The sequence below is a fragment of the Cynocephalus volans genome, chromosome 7 (genome assembly GCF_027409185.1).
Source record: "Cynocephalus volans isolate mCynVol1 chromosome 7, mCynVol1.pri, whole genome shotgun sequence".
Lineage (NCBI taxonomy): Eukaryota > Metazoa > Chordata > Mammalia > Dermoptera > Cynocephalidae > Cynocephalus > Cynocephalus volans.
This window is the reverse complement of record NC_084466.1, coordinates 15,601,909-15,624,046: the sequence shown is the minus strand read 5'-3', so window position 1 is coordinate 15,624,046 and position 22,138 is coordinate 15,601,909. Positions and strand designations below refer to the sequence as shown.

Sequence of the window (22,138 nt, the reverse complement as noted above, 5' to 3'; positions counted from 1 at the left end):
CAGAAAGAATTCAGGCTCTAAATTAGAAAGGACATAACACATTCGAGAGACTAAAATTAGTTTAATAATACTTAATCTGAAGTAGGAGGAAAGTGAGTTCAAGAGGAATGGTGAGAGAATATACTCAAGAATTAGGCCAGAGATTTATCACAAAAATAATGGGGAGACAAGGAGTGACTTTATGAAGGTAATAGCAGCATAAGATTTGTGTTTTTAAAAGGTCAGTTTGACTGAAGTGTGGTGAATGGAGTGGAAGGCTGGGGGCGAGCCTGGAGGCAGAGAGGTGAGGAAAAGACAAAAGGTGGGGGAGGCTTGAAGTAGGGACACGGCAGTGACGGCAGAGAGGAGTGGGTGGATTCCAGGGACAGGAATTGAAAGGACTCGGGGGTATTTGGATGTTGGTGGTCAGAGAGAGTTAGGCATCAAAGATGGTTCCATTCACTGAAATGGGAAACGATAGAATAAAAAAATGATTTTAGCTTGGACAATACGAAAACAGGTATCTCTGCTACATTCCAGTGAAGAATTGGGCCTAGAAGTCAAGAGAGAGAGACGGAGCTGTAGACCTGGAATTCATCAATCCGTAGGAGATAACCGACAACTTCTGTTTCATCTTAATGCCCCTGGCCACCTCCCTTACTTTGGACATAGTCGATCATCTTCTTGATCCTTGTTCTATGTTTGGTGTCTCAACAGTTCTCCTTCCTACTGAGTGTATCGTGACCTCAGCAAAGATTAAGTTTCTTTCCATAGTTTCAGGAAACTTCTATTGAGTCATAAAAAGGAAGAAAGAAAAAGAGGAGGAGGATCGGGGGGGAGGAGCAGAAAAAAGAGAAAAGTCCAGTGCGGATCTGTGGTCCACAGTCTCAATCCATTCATTCATTTAACTCGCATTGGTCATGGAGCAACTTCTCCCATGTGCCAGACACATTCTATACTAGATTAGATGCTGGAGAGGCAATGGCGACTTCTGACACTAACAAGCTGTTTGGCAAGGTTCATTTTAAGTCAATAATTAATCAAATTAATGTATAGCTATAATAAGTGCTATGAAATGAACAACATCTAAAATCTTGCTACTCCAAGAGTCATCCATGGACAAGCAGCAGCAGCGTCATCTGGGAGCTTGTTAGAAAAGCAGAATCTTGGTATCCACCCAAGAACTTCTGAGATAGGATCTGCATTTTAACAAGATCCCTGGGGGATCTGCATGCACATTAAAATTTGAGAAGCAGGCTCTAGAGTTCATAGGGCTGTGAGAGAAAACAACAGGTGGACCTGAGCTCCTCTCGGTCAGGGAAGGGTTCCCTGAAAAACTGACCTCTGATTAGTTTGAAGAGGTAGTCAGGGGCTGGCTGGGACCAAGCCTTGTAGGTTCTGTTGAGTGCTTTCATCTTTTTCCTGAGAGCAACCCAAAGGTATCGGAAGCTTGTAGTCGTCTGCTCAGGCTGCCGTAACAAAATACCATGGACTGGTTGGCTTACATCAAAGAAATGTGTTTTCTCACAGTTCTGGATGCTGGAAGTCTGCAACTGGGATGCCAGAATGCTTGGGTTCTGGTGAGGGCTCTCTCCTGGCTTGCAGACAGCACCTTCTTCTCACTGTGTCCTTATATGAGCTCACCCTTGTGAGCTCATTGAAACTTACCTCCCAAAGGCCCAGTCTCCAAATACCATCATACTGGGGGCCTAGGACTGCCACATAATGAATCTTGTGGGGATACAGTTCAGTCCATAACAAAGGTTTTCAGCAAAGAAGTGTGGAAAAAGCAGATTTTTGTATTTGAATTCCTATCCTGGCTGAAGTGTGGAAAAGAGTTTGAAGGCATCAGAAATATATTCATATTCAGAAAACCAGCTAAGAGGCTATTTCAGTAGTTATGGTAAAAAAAAAAAAAAAAAAAAAAAAAAAAACACGGTAGCTTGGACAAAGCTGTATTGGTAGAGAGGGAGCAAAGTGAAACATTTCTGAATATTTAGGTGTTAAACTTGACAGACTTTGATAATGGGTTTCAAATGGTGGTTGGAGGAGGAGGACTGAGAATGACTGCCAGGTTTTTGGTTTGTGCAACTGGATGAACATGATATGAATTCTTGAGATAGGAATCACGAAATCAGAAAGTTTGCTCATGGTATCTTGCTAAATGCAATGAAGAATGTAGAAATAACAGAATAGCTATCATTTAGTGAGCATTTATCATGTGCCAGCCACTGTATAGATGTTTAGTGTACATTATCTTAATTAAAATACGATGCAACCCTTGCTTTTTGAGGAGAGATCAACTGGGCAGCTAGCTCCAACAAGGCTACATTGTTAAGGGTTTAAGATGGTCTGGCACAGTAAACAATGCAGAATTCTTTCAAAGGAGAAGAGCATCAGAGAAGATAATGTGGACAGAGAAGACATGACAGAAGAAAGGGGATGTGAGCGAAGGTCTAAAGATTGAGTGAGGCAGAAATAAGCCTGACTCTATCTGGAAGTTCATTTAGGAAAACAGTGGAGAAAAAGTTGAGTAGAAAAAGAGGGGCCAGATTAGGAAGGACCGTGAAAGTCTATAATTCGGATTTTATAGAAAAAAAGATTTGAATATCAAAGGAAGATGACTTTACCTGATTTAGGGAAACCTGTCTGGCAGGAGCAGAACTTGAAGATGAAGAGGCTTGAGTCCTCGAGGCCATTTTATTAGCATTCGTATTGTTCTTGTTACAGGTCAGAGTTCTGGACTAGCTGGGAGGAAAATCAACCAGACTTGATTTCATCAGAAGAGAATAGGGGAATGAGTCAAAGATGACTAAAGTTTCAACAATGAGATCTGGGAAATGGTAGTTTCAAAATTAAGATCAGAGAGAGACCAGGGAGAGGATATTCATAAACCTGTGATCACCCATTTACATGTAGAATAATATTAAGTATATTAATATTTAAAAATCATTTTCTACCTGTTTGACCACAGAGCGAATTTAAATTTCCATAAAAATTATACTAGACGAAAGCCTGCAAGTTATAATATTTGATAGATTTTGCATGGGGATGAAAAAGAGTATTATTATAAGTATAAAAACTGAGAGGAATAAAGCATGGTATTCTGTTGAAGAAAGTAGGCTACGAATCATATGAAACATTGTGTTTTTAAGATGTAATTGGAAAATAAAAAGAAACCATTACATTCCACCCTAACTGTTACTTCATTACAGATGCACTGAGCAGTTGCTTATAAACAATAGTGCATTGGGTTCGACCTTTCAGATGAATAGAAGCTTTGTTCCTGCCTGGGTATAGTCATATAACCATCATACTCAATTTCTTAAATTCAAAATGTTGTTACTGTGGAAGGAAAATGTATGCTTATTGTGTGTTCCAAATGCCATATGTCTTTGTTTTTGTTTTCAAAGCATGCAGAAATACTGTTGACTGGAAAAAAATAAATAACCCTTACTATAACCTTTCTATTTCTCTTTTCCTGCTTTATCTCAGGGAACCCCCGCACCTCCTGGAACATATTTTGTGGAGTGGCACCTGAGGGTGCCCTTCAGATCACGTGCCATGTGTACCCAGCAGTAAACATCTTCCTATAATCATTGCTTTGTTGATGACGATGTGGGCCAATGCACGGTATTCATCAAATGGCATCTAAGACGGTTAAGGCACACCTAATCCTCTCATGGGTGCCTGCCAAGAGCACAAAAGGGTAATGTATAGATAACAATTTTATTGTTCAGCATTCCCTAATTAAAGTCCTCAGTGGTCTGAAAACTTATATGACAGGTATACGGGCTCCAATAATTAACCAGTGCAATAACAGATGTCGTACAGGAAAACTGTGTGTGCTAGGGACATAAGCATGTTTTGATTTTGAATATGCACTTGGGCTAACACAGCCCCCCTCAATAATGGAAGTCATATGTTAATATTTTGTAAGGTATCCATTTCCATGGCAGACAATGAATTGCTTTTCCTTTAAAAAATATATACATGCATATGCTTTGTCAAATGGTATAACGACTTCAGTTTCCTGTACAACCTGGATTTCTTCTGAATCTGTAGAGTTTTGTATTCTCAAAAGTATTTACAGTGCATCTGCAAGAGTTGGGCTGGCTGTCTTCAGGGGCGTTTTCTTGAGCTACCCCTCTCTCTGTTCTGCCAATTATGTGCCACTTTGTCTTGGTGCTATGATTGCTTTCTTCTGAGAGGGAAATTCCTCTTTCATCAGTATGGATGCACTGTTTTCACACACTGCAAGTGCTGTGTTGCTGTGTCAGTCATCCTATTAGGGCCAGTTTCAGACGAGCAAGGCTGACGAACTGGCTGGGGATTGGCTGGCCACAGCTGGGAGGGATTTGTCGGAAGGAAGGGCTGCAGCTTACAGCAACAGAGTTTAGACTGTCTTTGCTTCATCATCTGAAGGTAAAATTTTCCAGATACGGCAGACGGCTTTCAGAGCACAATAAACAGGGACTGAGAACTATTTACATGGAAATCTCTTTCTCATGATGCAGTGGAGAAGCCTCGGTCCCTTGATTCTGCCAGATGTTCCTGGGGTTACTGTACATGGGAAGGACAGGCAGAGCTAAACAAGGTAGGAGAACCACCCCCCAACCTTTTTTTTTTTTTTTTTTTTTTTTTTGAATGTTTAAAGAGTTTGCTGCAGTATTGCTGCATTCCATGTGTGCTGCTTAGGGAAGCCAGGGAAACCGGATTCCACTAATTCAAATGTAATACTTGCGGGGGACCCTGGAGTTTTACGTAACATTTTGATTTGAGAAGAAGAAATGGCAAAGCTTGAATCTATGCCGCCTGTTTGGAGTGAGGCATAAAATGGAGTTTTTATTCAAAGAATAAATCCATTTATTATTCAAAAAAAGTCATCTGAATGCTTGGAAGCATTCTGATTTTCTTGTTTACAGAAAATGTTCATACAGCCATAGTTAACTCCCAGATAAATAAAGTTTATATTGATCCTATTATTTGAAAACAGACTTGCAATTAAGAATTTTTTTTAAAAAAATAAAAACCTCCTTGGTAAATAATCATCGATTAAATGTTTGGCTCCAAATATGTCTATTTATTAGAAATTAGGAAGCGACCTAGCTCTACAATGCTATGGCTTTAACTGAGTTTCAAAAGCACATTTTTACCAACCTAGCAAGAGGTAGCTTTCTGGCAAGTTTTTGATACTGTAGTTCAATGTTTACATTTCTTTTTCTGGCATGTCTGAGTCTTTGTTTCCAGCTTAAAAGTGGAACCATTATATTCAAAAGTAAAGCTGGGTTAATAATGCTTACTGCAATTATCTGATCTTTATGCATTTTTAATGAGAACACACAGCCAGCAGAATAATTTAATGAGGGCAGGCTAGCTTTTCAAGCCGTGTTTTCACTGTGCCGAACCATATCAACTTTCTTGCCGAGAAGCAGCCGTGAGAAATGATGAAGAAGATTTATTTTTAACACACTTGGCCCAGAAGAAGGAAAGGGTATATTTGTTAAAGAATTCTTTCTGCCCTTTTCCGTTTTAAATTTCTGCCAGGCATGAGGAAACTGGGCTTTTTTGTTAGGCCTCGGAAGCATGTGTTTACAATAAATGTGTAACATTTTTAGAATAGTTAGCAAGCACTGAAGCGAAGACAAAAATCTGACTTGCCTAACCACTGCCACAGTGAATGTTCTTCCAGAAACATTACTGTCCCTTTAAAAGACAAAGGTTAAGTATAAAGATATTTGTTAGTTGGGCAATATGTGTATGTGGGGAACAATAAGGTTGAAAAAAAAAAAGAGAGAAACAGTCTTATAATCCTTAAATAAAAGGAAGTTTCTTCAGCTATCCTTCTTGTTTTCTGAGGAGCATTAGTAGTGCTCATTTAAATAAGGGCAAGGCCACGTAGATTCTTCTAGACCCACTGTTTTTACTTTCAAGGAGAAGTGCAGGACACTAGCCCAGAACTTCTGACGTCATTCTCCAACTATTTCTGCTGTGTGTTCTTTTATTCGGGCTCGTGGAGAGGAATATTTCTTTATGTCCTGGCCAGGAACATTCTAACCCCCAGTTGGCAGGACCTGAGCTATGTTTTCATATTTTGGCCCGTCCTTTGTAACCCCTAAACCGATCCCCTTCGTAAATGGGGCATCTTCTGCTACCTGCCTCACACTGGGCTGGTCAGCACAGGTTTTCCTAAGGCTTCTGGCTGGGCTGGCAGAAAGCGGCGGGGAGCAGAGCACAGCTTTTTTTTCTGGCCTAACTTCCCCTTGGTGCAGTCCAGCACTGCTGCCTGGGTGGACAGTCCCTGGGGCCCCATGCCGAGTTCCCCCAGAGCTATTATTTAGGATCCAGGCTATGCCACCAAGTTCATGGCTGGTCGTGATGGTGGGAACAGCTGCTTTTATAGAAAAAGCTCCATGTCCTATCACAGATGGCCCCAAGGAAGGGAAGCTCCAAGCTGTAGGCTGTTAATCCCCTGTCACAGGTGGCAACCTTGGCCCCAGAGATCTGGCAGGTTAGTGTTTACTAAGGAGCTTTTTATGAAAGCATTTTGGTTAGAACACATTGGAGTTCTCGGGAGTTCCCATTGCTAGTTTGTGTCCTCCTTCTGAGTACTTATGTAGCCTTGAGCAAGCGCCTTCCTCGGTCTTTCTTTCCCTTAATAGAATTGAATAATACTTGCAACACTTTCCCTCATAATTCTAGCTTTCTGAGAGACCTTGACCTTGTACCAAAAAAAATTTTTTTTAAAGTCGTTTGTCTCTTGGCACAGTGAGCTATTTATAGTACAAAGGGATAAAACCTCGGTATTAAGAAACTGTTACAAATACCTTAGGGTATTAAGATACACAGTCATATATACAAAACCCTTCTCTCTACTTTGTGCTCATGTAAATTTCCTAGGGATATTCATTCTTAGAGCAACAAATAAATTTTCCAAGGAAACCAGAGCATTGTGGTTTGCATTTTCTCCATGGATCTGGTCTAATACGTAAGACGCTCTGCAAACGAGACTATTCAAGACATAAGCCTTGTAGTGTGCCCAAACCGTTTAGTGCTATTTTTGCTTTGACTTTTGTATTAAATTTGTGAAAGTGGAGTGAATAAGAGAAGAAACAAGAGGCAGGGAGAGAGAGAAATATGCCTGTGAAATATACTGGTTATGTAGCTTTACTGATTAACAGCCTACCTTCTCTCTGCTAGTTGTTTTAATTTGCTGTTGCTATGGTGAAAACAAATCAATATCACATGGCTACCAGCCAGAGCCAGTCTGGTGCTTGGGGAGCACCATAGAAATTCAAGATCAGGTACTCAAGATTCCAAGCAAGAATTAGGAGGAGAGGATTTGATACTGAGCTTAAGAGAATTCCTTATAGTAGAATAAGTATGCTCAATCTTGTGTGCATTTTCTCTTTCTTCCTGCACTTTCCTGCTGATAACAAGAAAAAGATGGGAAGGAAGGCATATTTATTTGTTTCTACTTTCCAAAATGACAAAAAAACCCACTATCAACGTAGAAGTAGGTTGGCCGCATTGCAAGGGGTAGAGGATTCTGAATAGAAAGATGGTATAGCTTCAAGACGTGTTGGTTGTTGAAAACATGTTTTGGGGGCCTCTAACATCTCCAGCTACATCTGCACTCAGGGCTGACTGTGTCAGAAACAGTTACCTCTCGCAGGCAGGTGGGCAGTGAAGGAGAGGGGTGTTATGGAAAGGTAGGCAGGTATGAGCACCAAAGTCAGCAAAATCAAGAGAAAGCTGTAGGTCAAAAGTCAAGCCAGGTAAGCACAGAACCCCAGGGGCACGGCCGAATAGGGGAGAGGACATTCACGCTTGTCACAAAATCTTCCCGAGTCCCTGCCTTCAGGCCCAGTGAGGAAAGAGAAGTGAAAGGTGTCATGATCATGAGCCCAGGCATCCTTTCTGGAATGGTCGGCTGAACCAGATGGGCACAGACATCCACGCCGCAGAGCAAGGAACTTGATATTTCATGCTTTGGTTTCTCCTGGAAGAATGAGACAGAAAGACTTGGCCGGGCTTTGTAAATGAGTTAGAATACCGGTTGTTTTTTTTTTCCAGGTTTTTACTCAGCTTAGTTTTTGTTTTTCAAAATGTGCACAAATTGTTGGTTGTGGCCGTGCTACTATTCCTAGTAGAGTCCAGGGTGCCGCGTGGCTGGGTCTGCAGCAGGCCTGCGCCTCCCATTGCACTGCACTGTTTCCGGAGCCTGGTCCCGCCTCCATGGCCAAGAGTGAAAGCAGGTGTGAGGTGAGGCTCAGGCTGTTCTGTAAACCAGTGCTCCGAGGCCGAGGGACAAGCTCTCGGCCGGCTTGTTCCCCTCAATATGGCAGGAATGCTTGGGAATAAAAATGTACGAAACAACTTACCCTAGTGTTTTGACAAAGAATGCGTTGTCTAAGGAGTCTTAGGTAGTACATTCCATCAATCAGTCAACGAGTGTTTATTAAACACCTCTTGGGTTCCCTGGGTTTTGCTATTTGGTTAGAATAGCAAGGCAGTTACCTAATATTGCCTTCGTGTGTGTGTGTGTGTGTGTGTGTGTGTGTGTGTGTGTGTGTGTGTGCGCAAAAATAAGTGATGCAAAAGTGTAAGTTTGAAAGACTAATAATAACTCTATTGGCTAATGTTAATTTAACATTGTTAACCATCAGACATTATTTTTTTAGGCTTGAAACAGTTTTGCTGTTTGGAGGGAGAATAGGAGAAGGAATTTTGAGTTTTAGATCTCTATATGTATGTACTTTCTTCATGTCTATTATATTTCTCAGCATAGGTGCTGTTTGAATAACATATAAAGATGTAAGATGAGCAACAGACAAATGAGAAAGCTGCAAAAGAAAAAAAAGTAATAATCCAAAATATAAGACTACTGAGAGCAATCACCGAGTCTCAGCAAACTGAGTTTCAGCCCCAAAATGACTGGGGAACATGGCACATCATCTGAAAAATCCTAAATGCCAGTCAGCAACAGGAAATCTGTCCCATGCTTCCGAGCCGCAGGTGCCTGCTGAAGCCCCCTATGCAATGCTCTCATCACGCCCATCTCTAGCCAGGAAACCTTAAAAGCAGATTTACTTTTAAGAAATAGATTTTCCTTTTTAAACCCTTTTTTTTTTTTTTACCCTAACATTAAAATCAGTATGTATTCTCTGGGCACAGTCAAGCTGGGATATTAAGGGATCTAGCTTGGGACAGAGATAAAAGAGGAGACTGAGTTTGCAGCCAGGCTGCAAGAATTCTCAGTCATGGGTCTTGGCAGACAGATGGCGGTTCCCAGGTTTGGGAGCATCTTCGGTGGGCACACTGAGTGCCGTGGAAGAGCTTTGGGGTGGTAGCGCCCTCACAGGAAAAGGGAGGAGGCAAAAAGCCTGCCAGTCCCTGTCCCAAGCAGTTTGCAGTCCACACTAGCTGGGAAACAAGATACTTACCAACAAGGTCAGAATAGTGAAGTACAAAAATGTCTTCAGAAGGATAATTAGCATATGTGTAGTTCCTTCAACTTACAAAGGGCTTTCACAGGCCTTATCTCAATTAATAGTTCAAATAGAGAGATCTCTTCTTCAGCATGGTGATGATGGTTCATGATGACGTAGTGTTTATTGACCAGCATGGTAAGATGGAGATAGTGTTTATTGAACAGCATGGGATAGTCAATGATGACATATCGTATTCTTGAAAAATACTAAGAGAATGGATGTTAAGTGTTTTCACCACAACAATAATTATGTGAAGTAATACACATGTTAATTAGCTAGATTTAATCATTCCACCTTGCATAAACAAGGATACTTTAAAAAGTTCATTGAAAGATTTGTAGTGCCTTTTGATCCTATTTGTACACAAACTTTCTGAAGTACCCTTACCTACATCAAAACATCATATTGTACAAGATAAATTGGTACAATTTTATATATGAGTTAAAACTATTAACTAAATTTGAAAAAAAAAAAAAAAAGTGAGAACCTAAAATTAGGGCAAGGGTGTGTGAGGGAAATCATCTGGAGGAGATGAGTTATAAACTGGATTTTTAAAACTTTTATTTATTTTATCAGTGGTTAATTGACTTGACCTTTGAAGCACAGGATAAACTTAGAAGTGTCCCTGGTGTACGGATACATGTCACTCTCTCCTGTCCCCAAATGCCTTCTTGAATACCGTATGCATCTAGACTAGACATTGGGGCCGGAGGCAGCCTAGATGCCGAGGCCGAGCAAGAACAGAGCTTGATGAGCTTCTCTCTCTCACTTCTGACTGCTCAGACAGCGTTCAGGACAAAGCCTGTGCTGGCTCCGCAGCCCACCTCAGTCACACAGCAGTAGATGGTACTAGAAAGTGGAATTCATTAATGGTTGTAAACAATGTGCTGGCCTGGGAAAAGACAACGATGGACCAAATTCCAAGTACTCCATTTTCTCATGAGAGCATCTCATTGAGCTCTCTTAAGCCTGCTGCCAAATAGAGGAAAATAAATTAATATTTTAGGGGCATGTGTTATAAACTAGGCGCTTTGCACACATATCTCATAGAATTTGAACCTTGGAAGAGCAGGAGAGTCCCAGCTGGCCAATAGAAGAAAAGCTGTGAAAGGCCCAGTGACACGGTCACAATCCCACAGCCAACATGTGGCCGAGCCAGGGTTTAAACTCGGGCCCAGAAGCCCCCCATGCTCTACAGGTAGATGGCATTATGTTCTCAGCTGAACAAATAAAATTGAGAAAATAAAAATAATTCATCTCCAGAAAGAACTAAAAGGTAAAAATGGAGATCAGTTATTTAAAAATCTCAGATGTACATTATGTAGTTTACATTATAATAGGTAAATACTAAGTGTAATAGTATAGTAACATCTTATGTGTATATATCATTTCAGTTTTTATGCTGATTATCTCTTGTAATGGTCACAAAATCCCCTTTTTGTCCTTGTTTTATGAATTAAACAAAAACTGAATTTGAGTGAGATTAAGCAACGTGCTAAAAGTCTCATTAGCCAAAAAGTGGAAAAGTTAGTCCTCAAACTTACCGGGAACCCATGCTCATGGTATTTAATGAGATAAATGAAATTATGCTGCAGTCTGCCGTGGAGTTTTCTTGTAATGGATGTTGCATAGTTGAGTAGAGCCCAACCCAAGCAATTTTGGGAAGACAGTAATGTTTTTAATTAAGATATTGAATTATTCTAAAGATCTATAAATTTCTGGCATCTGAAATGCAAGCTTCAATTAATCAGACTAAAAGTATTGGTAAAGCATATATTATATAAATGATTTACTACTCATAATGTTAAATATTCTGAGAGCTCAGAAAAGTAGAGCTCCATTTGGGTTGGAGTAATAGATACAGCTTCCTGAAGGAAGAACAACTTCCTCTGTGACTGAATGGGTATATTGTCTCTGGGTCAGCATTTCTAATGTGGATTGTCTACACCCCAGGCCAAGGACAAAATTATAAACTAGGTAAAGAAAGGAAATACCCGTAGTTGAATTTATATCTTACGTATTATTTAGTTCATCCGTTTAAAATGTCGATTTCATGTATGTTTGATAATGTCTGTGATGTATTAGTAGTGTCATGCAAGGACAACATTTATAAATAAGCAGCTATGTGCATAGTAGTTGTTTCTGTTAAAAAATATTTTTCTGATAGGGATGTATGATGAAAAAAGTTTGGAGAGGCCAGTGTCAAAATCTCAGAGAGGGACACATGATGCAGCGTAGGGGCCAGTGAGGAAACTTGACTTTGGAGAAGAGAGATTGTGTGTTACGGAGCAGTGGGGAGTCAGGTTAGGTGGGGAGGGTGGAGTCAGAATCCAGAAGAGCTGAAGAGCCACGTGGAGGAGTTTAACTCATCACCTATAACATCAAGTCTAACGCTTTACATAGATTCAGTTGGGACTTCTAAGATAGGGTTAGAGGTTAGGACATTGGTAACGAGTAATGCCACTTGGCCAGAAAGCTTTTGCAATGTTCCAGGCAGTGTGGGGGAAGGAGTTGAATTAGCGTGGACATGTGAGGACAGAGGAGCAAGGGCAAATCCAAAGGGCGTCTTGAAGGAAAAATAACAGAAGCTAATGAGGTTAGAAGAATCGGCAAAATGACGTCAACGTTTCTAGCGGGAGAGAGATCGATGGTACCCCAATAGAAATGGGGTAGACTGAAAAAAGGACCAATCAACGGGAACAGGGGTGGAGGAGGTTGGGAGATGGTGAGGTTTCAGTTTGGGGAATGGTGACTTCAGCTAATGATGGGCCATCCAAGGGGAGATTTCTCATAGACATTCGACACTGTGTGGATGGAGAATAGCCCGGACGCAGGGCTAGCCTGAGACACAGCTGTGTGGAAACCACAGCTGAATCCTTGAATGTTCACGACCTCGTGGAAGAAGAAAGCCTAGATCGAGACAGGCGGACAACCAAGGATGAGCCTTGGGAAAGACAGCCAGGGGCCTAGGAGAGAATACGAGCTAGCAAAGAATCAGGAATATAAATACCCACAAAAGAGCAAAAAATGGTTTTTAAAAAGTGAGTAACCAATACTATTAAACACCATAGCCCTGTCTCCATGATTCCATGGGAAAGGAGCATAGCCTCCTGCCCCGAACCGCCCTACTGCACAAAGGTGACCCTCTTGGCATGAGTCTCTGGCAGTGGTCCTCTTGGTGGCGAATATGCATTCAGTATCATGTTTACAGCCACAGAATATTGGATGGATAAGGGAAACTTTGTATCTTTATTATGTACAGATGATTTTTTAAAAAGTAGATCTTCACTAATAAGCAAAAGAGAACATTTCAAACCAGCAATTATCATGAATTCTGTATCTGTCTCTCAACGTATATATTTTGGGGATGTTACTGGTTAGGACAGTAATTCCAAAGTGATCTAAGGTATCACTAGGCAGTGGATATCCTGTTCTCAAAGACCCTTAGGATTCATTTATTTCTGGGTCTAGCAGGTCTCAGTTGAACCCAACCAAAAGGACTACTCTAAAGAAAGTATACTTTCAAGGTGAGAAATTTCTTGAAGTCTGCAAGTTGTCAATGCCTTCATACCAGATGTCTTCAATGAGTAAACTAGAACAGCACTCAAACTTGCCTGTGCCTGCAGATCACCTGAGGATCCTATTAAAAATGTAGATTGCAATTCAGCAGGTCTGGGGTAGGACCAGGATGATGAGGAGAGGATGCTCGTAGTTAGGCTCTAGAATCCAGTGGCTGCTTTGCATTAATGTAAGTGGCAGCAGGTCACTTGGTCTCTGATGGCTCTTTTGCAGGCTAGGACCTACCTCCTCAGCACAGTAGGCCTTTCCAGGCAGCTTGGGCTCAGGGTGGAGCTGAGGCTGAGCTGATGTATTCCACCAGCCTTGCACCAAAGCTGCTGGGGTCAAAGGCATGAAGGCAGGCCCTCCAGCAGTTTCAAGCAGTGCTGTGGCTATGCACAGCCAGCCCGTGGCTGTCTCCCCAGGCCTAGATGTCTGTCCTCTCTGTGGACACAGACTCTCACAAATTCCCCAAGAGATTTGGTCGCCACCTCCAGGAAAGGCTGGTGTGTTTGTTTACATGTCTGCTCCAGAGATTTTTTTTCCTAAGAAATATATGTGTCCTAAATCAGCCTTAGATTCCCTTTTCTCTAGATGGTGGTCAGAACTGGAGCCTGAAAATCTGATGTGTCTACTTCCATCCTCAGACCCTCAGTGAATTAGTTCCAGGAACTCTGACAAACTCATTCATTCCCTGAAGATGTAGACAATGTCATTCTCTCCAAAGAACAGGAAGAGTGTAGAGGAAATGCTATACACCATTAAAATTGCATTTGTTTAAAAATGCTACTTTTAAAGTCCAGTAATATAAATGAAGATGTTATTAGAAAAGATAGCTGTCTAACGTAGTAGTGTAAGTGAAATGTCCAGGCCTGACTGCAGGCTGTCTCATGTCTCCTTGTAAGTCTCACAGCTTGTGCTCCTGACTGTCCTTCATCCCCATGGTGCTTCCTTTTTTCCGTGCTGCCCACATGCGGCTCCTCTTTCCTAGAGCCAGGAGTCGAGCTAAACTGATTTAGAGGAAGTCTTCCCTGCCCAGATGCCCATTTAGTCCACACACAGATGGCCCATACTTTTATGCATTTTTAATTTCCCAATAACCTTTTAGGAATGAAATGGAACACGTTTATTGAGTTCACTGAGTGCCTACTACGTGGCTGTGAGCTTTATGTACATCAACTTAGTTAAACCTTTTCACAAAGAAAATGAAGCTTAGAGAGATCTAGTTACTTGCCCAGGTCACACACTAACCAGTGACAACAAGGGGTGAAACACCCAGACCTTGTCCAGTGGTGCTTACCTGGGTCTTGCAACGAAAGGGGGTTTTTCACAGTTGCATGCTGTGAGCAGAACTCACTAAATAGTTACACAGAACGTAAACAAGCAATTACTGGCAGACTGTTGCAGGCACGAGTTTAGTTTAAGCCGGGAGTCTCTGCTCACAAAGGGACTTGGTAAATCGCCAGGGATGGTGAGGGCATCGTCTCCATTGTTGGTCGTGATTAGTTAGCCTTTTCCTTACTCTTGAATCTTGTGTGTGTGTATGTGTTTTGTGTGTATGTGTGTGTTTGTTATGGATGACACTTAAATAACTTGATGGATCTCAATTTATAGATCCCTTAAATGGATATCACAGGTAAAAGCTCATTATCAACAGCAAGATCTATTCAAAAGGGAGATGCTCTGTGCTGTTGTCACTTTGCTACCCCCATGAGAATTCTTAGAAATCCCTTTTCTGAGTCCTCAACTTCCCTTCCCCATGCAGTGCTGTTTTCTTTGGTGCGTGGCTCTCCAGCTCCATCAAGGACACATGTGGCTCTCTAGCTGCTCAGGGGTCTCTGCTGGCTGCTTCCTAAAGATTCTCTCTTCAGGCTCACTCTCTCACTCTCTCTCTCTCTCATTCTCTCTGCCTCCTCCTGAGCTAACCTGTGGTCTCTTTCCCATGTCCTGTTCTCTCCCTCAAGTCTGCATCTGGCATCCTAGTGAATGGCACACATAGATGCCCGGTGTTTCTGGGGTTCTGTTCACACCTGACTCTTCGCTGGCAGAAGGGATTATTTCTTTTTCCCCTTAGGAAACCCATCATTTGAACCCTAAGGTATCAACTTCCTGCCTGCCACCGCAGAGACCATCCCCCCAGGAAACAAAACAAACCCTATCTCTAGAGTTTCCCTGTTTTTTTCTTTAAAGTTCCCTGGTGCAAGTAGGCTGCAATTAAGAGACAGGATCAAAGGCACTAGCTGCCTCTGGGGCTGCTGGGAGCAGTGGAGAGCTTTGGTCTTTTAACCATTTGCTTCCCACAACCTGCAACTCCAGCTGCTTCTTTGTTCCTCTGGGTACTCAGGTACCAGAATGGTGGCTTGCTGCAGAAAGACACATGAGAATCGGTGGAAGATTCTGTGAGCCCCTCCTCTTTGAGATCCACCCAAACAACAAAAACCACAAACGTTAAATGAAGATTAGAAAGGAATCCCCAGTGGGCAGGCATCTGAGGGATGACCTAGCAGAATTCATGTCCCCCTCACCCCCTCCCTGACAAGCAGGTCCTAGCTACCATGCATCTTCCTCTATTGACCGGACAGTCGCGACCCCATAATGCATAAGAGCCATAATGTTTTGCTAGGAAATTCTTCCTCGTGCTAAAATGAAACGTGACTCCTCATAACCTCACTCCTCACCCTTGTTCAGGCCTTTGGAGTAATTCTAAGCAGGTCACAAGTCTCATTGGCAGGGGAGCCCCTTTGCATATCTGAAGATGTCCAGCTTCCTCCGACAGGACCAGTATGGCACCTCCCCTGTTCAGGACATAATACTTTTATTTATGCAATCCAAGACACTCTGAGTTTTTCTGGCAGCTTTGTCACACTGTTGACCCATAGTGAACCTTGAACTGGCTGTGATAGAGAAAGGGGCGGCACTCTCCATCTTCCCTCAGCCTTGTTCAGGCCTGAGCACAGTGGGAAGAAATTGGTGGGTGAAGGGGAGGCGAGGACGGACAGACCCCCTCCACAGCTGCATGGGACGCTTTAAAATTGTCTTCAGTCCCAATAGTAGGCTACAGCCACCTACAGAAATTCCCAGCAGTGTACTGGACACTGGCTTGCAAAATTACCCGAAGGACAATCGACAGCCAGACAGATAATTTGCATGACTACATATTCAGAGATAGATGGAGAGATAGAGACGTATCTTCACACAAACAATTTGATTAGCACACTAAGGCAGCTCGCAGAGATAAAAGTACATGTTTTTGGTTTTCTGGCCCGACAAAACGGTGATCATTTTTACAGTCGCTCTTGTCCTGGGGAGTTTCTCTGTGGCTCCTGCACCGAGTCTTCAGCAGCTTAGAGGCGTACTCCGCCATCAGTAGGTGCCAAGGTCACTGAAGGAACTAATTAATCCCCGCTCCAGTCAGCAGCAGGTCTTGCTAACCTGCCTTCCTTCCTTGGAGAGGGAGAAACCAGGAAGGATTTTCTCCCTCAGTTCCACCCAGGCCTACGTGGGGACAGGCCAAGCCAACAAGGGAAAGGCGAGGAGGGCCGTCGAGCCATTTCCCTGCAAGGTGGTGGGCTCTGATCTAGAGAAAGCCCAGTGCCTGCTCTAAGGTTTTCAGAGTTAAATCGACACAAGCCCTCCAGTTTTTCTCAGGAAAACTCTCAGGTAGACATTTAAACTAAAGATCCCAGGCCCCCGCTCTATCATAAACTGCCTTTTTTTCCCCCCTCTCTCTCTCCCTACTGCTAGTTTTATTAATGCCCTATAAACCCAGCCAGCACTCTTTGCCGAAGAATTTGCCATTTCATGAAAACTGCCCATTTTGTAGCTGACCACTAAAGAGCAAGATTTTTCCCCACATCAGAGTGAAACTTTCATTGCATAACCCAGACTACACTAAATAATTGATCAGAAAAAGTAACTAAGAGGAGTAATTATTTTTGGAAACACTGACGACCAATAAACCAAGATATGAAGTCGGAGAATGTTGCCATGTAAAACCTTGCAGATCCTGGAGTTAAGGTTAGTTCCCTTAGCCAGCTACATGTTGCATCTTGAGTGAATGGTGCTGTGGCTGTGGATTTTTATTTGACGTTGGATCTATTCCTTCCAGTTTGACAAATTAGCACAGAAAGACGAGGAAAGCACCCCCACGGCCTGTGTGCTCTGGGAGGTCAACAGCATGGGGTGCCTGTCGTACAGCAGCCAGGGAACTTGCATCTGAGCACCCTGGTCCTCTCCCTGGGCCCCCGAAGCTGCTGAGGCAGGAGGGGCACCAGCCTGGGAGTCAGTTTCCTATTACAGTTTGGCAGAGCCCAGCAAAGCCCAGAGTTAGGTTTGTGACACTCTCCATCTCACTTACTGTTTAAAAAACAGAAAAAAAATCAAAACCATATGTTCAATGCAATATCAGGCTTCTAGTGAACATGCTGCAATTAAATAATAACTGTCGACCTATCCATGTCTTTGAACACTATGGGCGTCAGGGCCAACCTCCCTGGCTGGGGAAGGCTGGGGAAGGCTGGGGCAGCCGGGCCGGGCGAGCCTGTTTGCTTCCTTCTCAAAATGGCACGTCGCTGGAATCCTTCCAGCTTCTAATGGGGGAAGCAGAACTGACTTATTTCCCTCCCTCACGACTCCTTCTTCCCCTCACATTTTCAGGACTGAGAATTAGAAGCACTTTTCTCCTACACACAGAATTACTCGCTCACATGCGCTTTTTCCCCTCCCTGCTTTAAAATGGCAATTGCTGCCAGAAAAGGCTTCTCTAAGAAGAACATGTCCTGTCCTGGCCAGAAGAAGGAAGGGGTTAATTTAAAACATAGCCAGCGAGATGGTTCTCAGGAGAGGGTTTACCCTTAATCTGGGTGTGGGTTACACAGATGTGTTCACTTTGTGAAAATTCAGTGAGCTGGACACTTCGGATTTGTGGTCTTTTCCATCTGTACTAAAGAGTTCAGAAACTGTAGCTGGCCATCTTACACTGTCTGCTGTAAAACAAAGGAAAAGGGAGTTGGAAGTGGCTCTCATATCCTTCTTCTGTTCCCACTCAGCCTCCCTCCTAATCTGCTTCTCTCCTAAGCCCTGGACTTCCAGCACTAGGTCTTGGTCCCCCTAATAACCAGAACCATGAAGGACCCTATCAGCCAGCTTGTCAACCTGCCCTGGGCCCATGGGAAGCTAATGCTTCAAACTTGAAGCCTGAAAAGAAAGGAAATCATCAGTGTTAAGTAATTATAATGACAATAATAATAATAATAATGGCCACTTTATTATCATCATGTACAAAATATTTCCTTTTTTCTCCCTGTTTTTCTTTTATTCAACATGTGAAAGTTTTGCTGAAAGGGTTTTGTTTTGTTTCTATTTGGCAGTCAAGACTAGTGGAAGGAAGGAAGAGTTTGGGAACCACAGATGACAATGCCCCGTGCCCTTTCTTGCTAAATAGTCCTAGATGCCTGTTAGTGTTAGTCCATTTTAGCCAAGGGGGTGCAGATCTCAAAAAATAAATAAGGGTGGGTAAGGATGGCAAGAATCCAAAACTTACAGGCCAAACACTGATTTGAATCCTGAACTCCCATAGGATTTGGTGACCTGGAGTCACCAAATTGCTTGGAGCTTTGGTTTCCTCATTTGCATAAATCAAGATGATTGTGCCCACCTCTCAGGATTTTTGTGAAGATTTGGTGAAACAATGTCCCAGAAGTGCCTTACACATGGTGAGGGCTCCTCTGTCAACAAGAAGAGTCTAATGACATTGTTAATTCAGTCATAACCTGCTGTGCCAGGTTCTACTTAATAGAGTTTTTCTTGGCTACAGAAAAACTTGCAGGAGAAAAAAATACTGTGTGAATGGTATGGGAAGAGGAGAAAAATATTTCCTAAATTTCCCATTTCCTTTCGTCTTGTGGAATTTATGCTCTAGAATGACAGCTAATTCATGCCACAATGGAGGGATAAGGTACCCCATGAGTAGATTACCACTGTCCAGGTGAGGCCTGGAAGGCTTCTTGGAGGAGACAGCATCTGATGTGGCCTTGAAGGAAGTGGGCGATGCGTGCACTTGGGAAACACCCATGTGTTTCAAACACCCATACAGGTGTCTCAGCAGCATGTGGTGCAGTCTCTGGAGCATGCAGCATGGACTAAATTGCGGACAGTCTTGAATGCCACACTTGGGTTTCAAACCTCATTCAGAATGCAGTTGAGAGCCACGAAATGTTTTTGAGCAGGAGAGTGATGGGGTCAGACTTTGCTTTAGGGAGATCATTCTGTGAGCACAGGATAGAGCTGAGAATCTCAGGCACCCAGGCGAGTCACAAGGGCGTGAGCTGGAATATGGAAAGAGAATCAGGTGGGAGGCAAGGCGCTGATGCAGGAGAAACTTACCAAGAGCATGGGCAGCATTTGTTGAGGCCAAGAGAAAGGGAGAGAGTCTAAGACAACCTGGAGACCATGAACTTAGGAAACAGAAACATTCATGATGCCAGTGCCAGAAACACGCGGGAGGACAAGGGAATACAAAATTGGCTCTGGTCTTTACAAGTTTGAAGTGAAGTTCTAATGTCCTCTCGGAAGTACCGGTCTAGGCTTCTATAGTGCGCAGAGCTAGATGTGTATTTGGGATTCATCCACAGAGGACTAAGGAATTGAGATAGCTAAGGAAGCAAGTATAATCTAGAGAACAGTTGATTTTTCAGCCTTTGGGAATGCTTACCCGTATGAGGATTTCCTAGGCACACTTCCACTGGCATAGAAATTCAAGGTGAAGAGCATTGCAAAGAGGGCACTGGGAACACAGGTATGGGCCTCGTGACCTCTCTCAGTGCCTTTGGATCTGTGAGCAGGAGTCATGCTATTCCCTATGTCCTAGATTAGGATTTCCTAAAACCAAGCGATAATGGGAATTATCGCCAGATCCTAAAGAAAGTTCAGTAAAGAGGAGGACTCGGCTTGGTATGATGACGTGTGGAAGTTGAGAGGACACCCTTGACCCTTGGGAGAACACTTTTGGAAGAGTGGTGAGTGGGAAGCTGAGCTGCAATGTCCCAGGAGAGGGGCAAGTGAAAACATTTAGGGAGGGAGAGTGGAATGTGTAGGGCAATCAAAGGCACAACAGCGGTAAGCGGAGAGGAAGCAGGGTTTAGATGAGATGGTTTCGGTTTGAGGGGGAGGAGTGCTGGGCAGGCAGAAGCACCCGGTGCAGCTTTGAGCCCAGAGAGGCCACTGGGGATGGATGGGCTGGGGCCACTGGGAAGAAACAGATTTTTGAAAATTTGTAGGAATAGGTTTGATTCTGCTGTAACATGTAAGGTGAAAAACATCAGATACATTTGAAAGAAGGTAATAAGTTGAGGTCTAAGTGCTTCTCCAGGGAGGCTCCCAGAGGCCTTTACCTTGAAATGAATTCCACTCTATTGGTAATAACTGCAGCCGGGGCATGCGGACGTACCGCATCAGTCTCCATTACTAACTTAAGACGAAGTTTGCGTCACTACAGGCTTAAAGAAAATACAGTGACGGCTGCTGCTGCCTTCTAAAGTGTGATACCAATGTTCTTTGTTGTACTTTAGTGATTTTATTATTTTCCTTCGCTTTTTCCTTCATCCTTCTGGGTTTCGGCAAAAGGCATTGATGAGCCTACACTCTCATGCTTCTCCTAAATATTGTAACAAAATCTGCCAATAGAGATGTTACATATGGAGCATTTTAAATAACTCCTTATTGTAGTAATCCTCATACGTTCTAAACTTGAGCCAATGTCTGATAAGTAGTAGATGCTCAATAAATGTTTGGAGAATACAATTAAATGATTGAAGTGTTCGATTATTGAGACAGGCATTTCTATAGATGATTAGCTATGAATCATCAATTCATAGTCCATTATCTACCCAAATACACCCATAAATTTCTATTACGATGAAGAGAATGCATTTTTCTCCGGGGAGCCTGCGCATTTCTATGAAGTTGTACTTCAGAACTGAAGAGAAGCCAGCTAAACCCCAACCCCTTCAACCAGGGATCTTTTTCAGTTTAACTTGAGAGAAGAAGTTTGTCTGATGAAGGCAATGAGCAGAGAGAGACGAAGGGTGAAATTCATGAACTGGGAGTTATCTGCAGTGTCCTAACTTTTAAAATAAATTTTAGTTGCTTAATTGCTGTAGGATAGATACTTCTGGTTATGTTCAGCTGCACAAAATGTACAGCACATCACAAAATGGATTGACCTATTTTTTCGCCCTTGAGGGCCACTTGAAAACTAAATAAAAGACAAGTACATCCACAGTCAAAGCCGGATTGATTTGCAGCCATTGGGACAAGGTCATTTTTCTGTATTATATTCAATTCTCCACCCAACTAACCCCAGGAAAAGAAAGTTGTGTTTTCTTTCCATACCAATTTCAAAAGCTCTTACCAGCTACTCTAAAGCTGGTTTTGTTGGCTGCACAAACTCTTGGGAAGTTTGTTAAAAAGACAGATTTCTAGGCCTTCCCCCCTGAGATTTTGACTTGGGAAGTCTGAGTTGGGGCCCAGGAATCTACATTAATTGCAAGAACACACAGTGATTTAGACACAAATTATACACAGACCTCTTGGCCCAGTAGTTAAGAGACCATTCAAATCCTGCACTCAAATTCTGGCCTTGCCACAGGCTACAAGCACAACTTCAGGGAAATTCTAAAATCTATTTGAATCTCAGTTTTCTCATCTTTAAAAGGGAGCTAGTAATACCCTCTTCTCTGGTGATGATTAGAATTAAATTGGATAAATAACTTTCTATAATGCACAGACTACACACTCAATATATAACAATTAACACATATTTCTCTGGGGTGAACACGAAGCTGTTGGAGAATAACCCCCAATTAATGCTGCAGACCCTCCAAGCAATTCCAGAAAGAGCAGAGAATTCAACATGACTATTTCTGCAAATTCTTAAAGTCTCGCTATCACTCACAAAGCCCTTATTGTTCTTTTAGAAAATTGCAAGAAGGCTTTATATTGTACAAAAGAATTTTATGCTAGACTTTTGGGAATGTTTATATTTGGTAGGAATGGTAAGACACTGGAGCATGTTACCCCAGCCTGAAGGAATCCTGGTATTTCTAGGA

At 42.6% G+C, this 22,138-nt stretch overlaps 1 protein-coding gene across 5 annotated transcripts in view; it reads left to right on the top strand.

The window, feature by feature from the left end:
• The first annotated feature begins 4,355 nt into the window (after positions 1-4,355).
• Positions 4,356-22,138, top strand: part of MBNL2 (muscleblind like splicing regulator 2) — a 153,338-nt gene continuing 135,555 nt past the window's right edge. For 2 of the 5 annotated variants that reach the window (XM_063103041.1, XM_063103043.1), the window contains exon 1: positions 4,356-4,576. The gene's annotated coding sequence lies outside the window, so the exon portion shown is untranslated. The remainder of the gene's footprint in view (positions 4,577-22,138) is intronic. The other 3 variants (XM_063103040.1, XM_063103045.1, XM_063103044.1) reach the window with 2 other exon arrangements.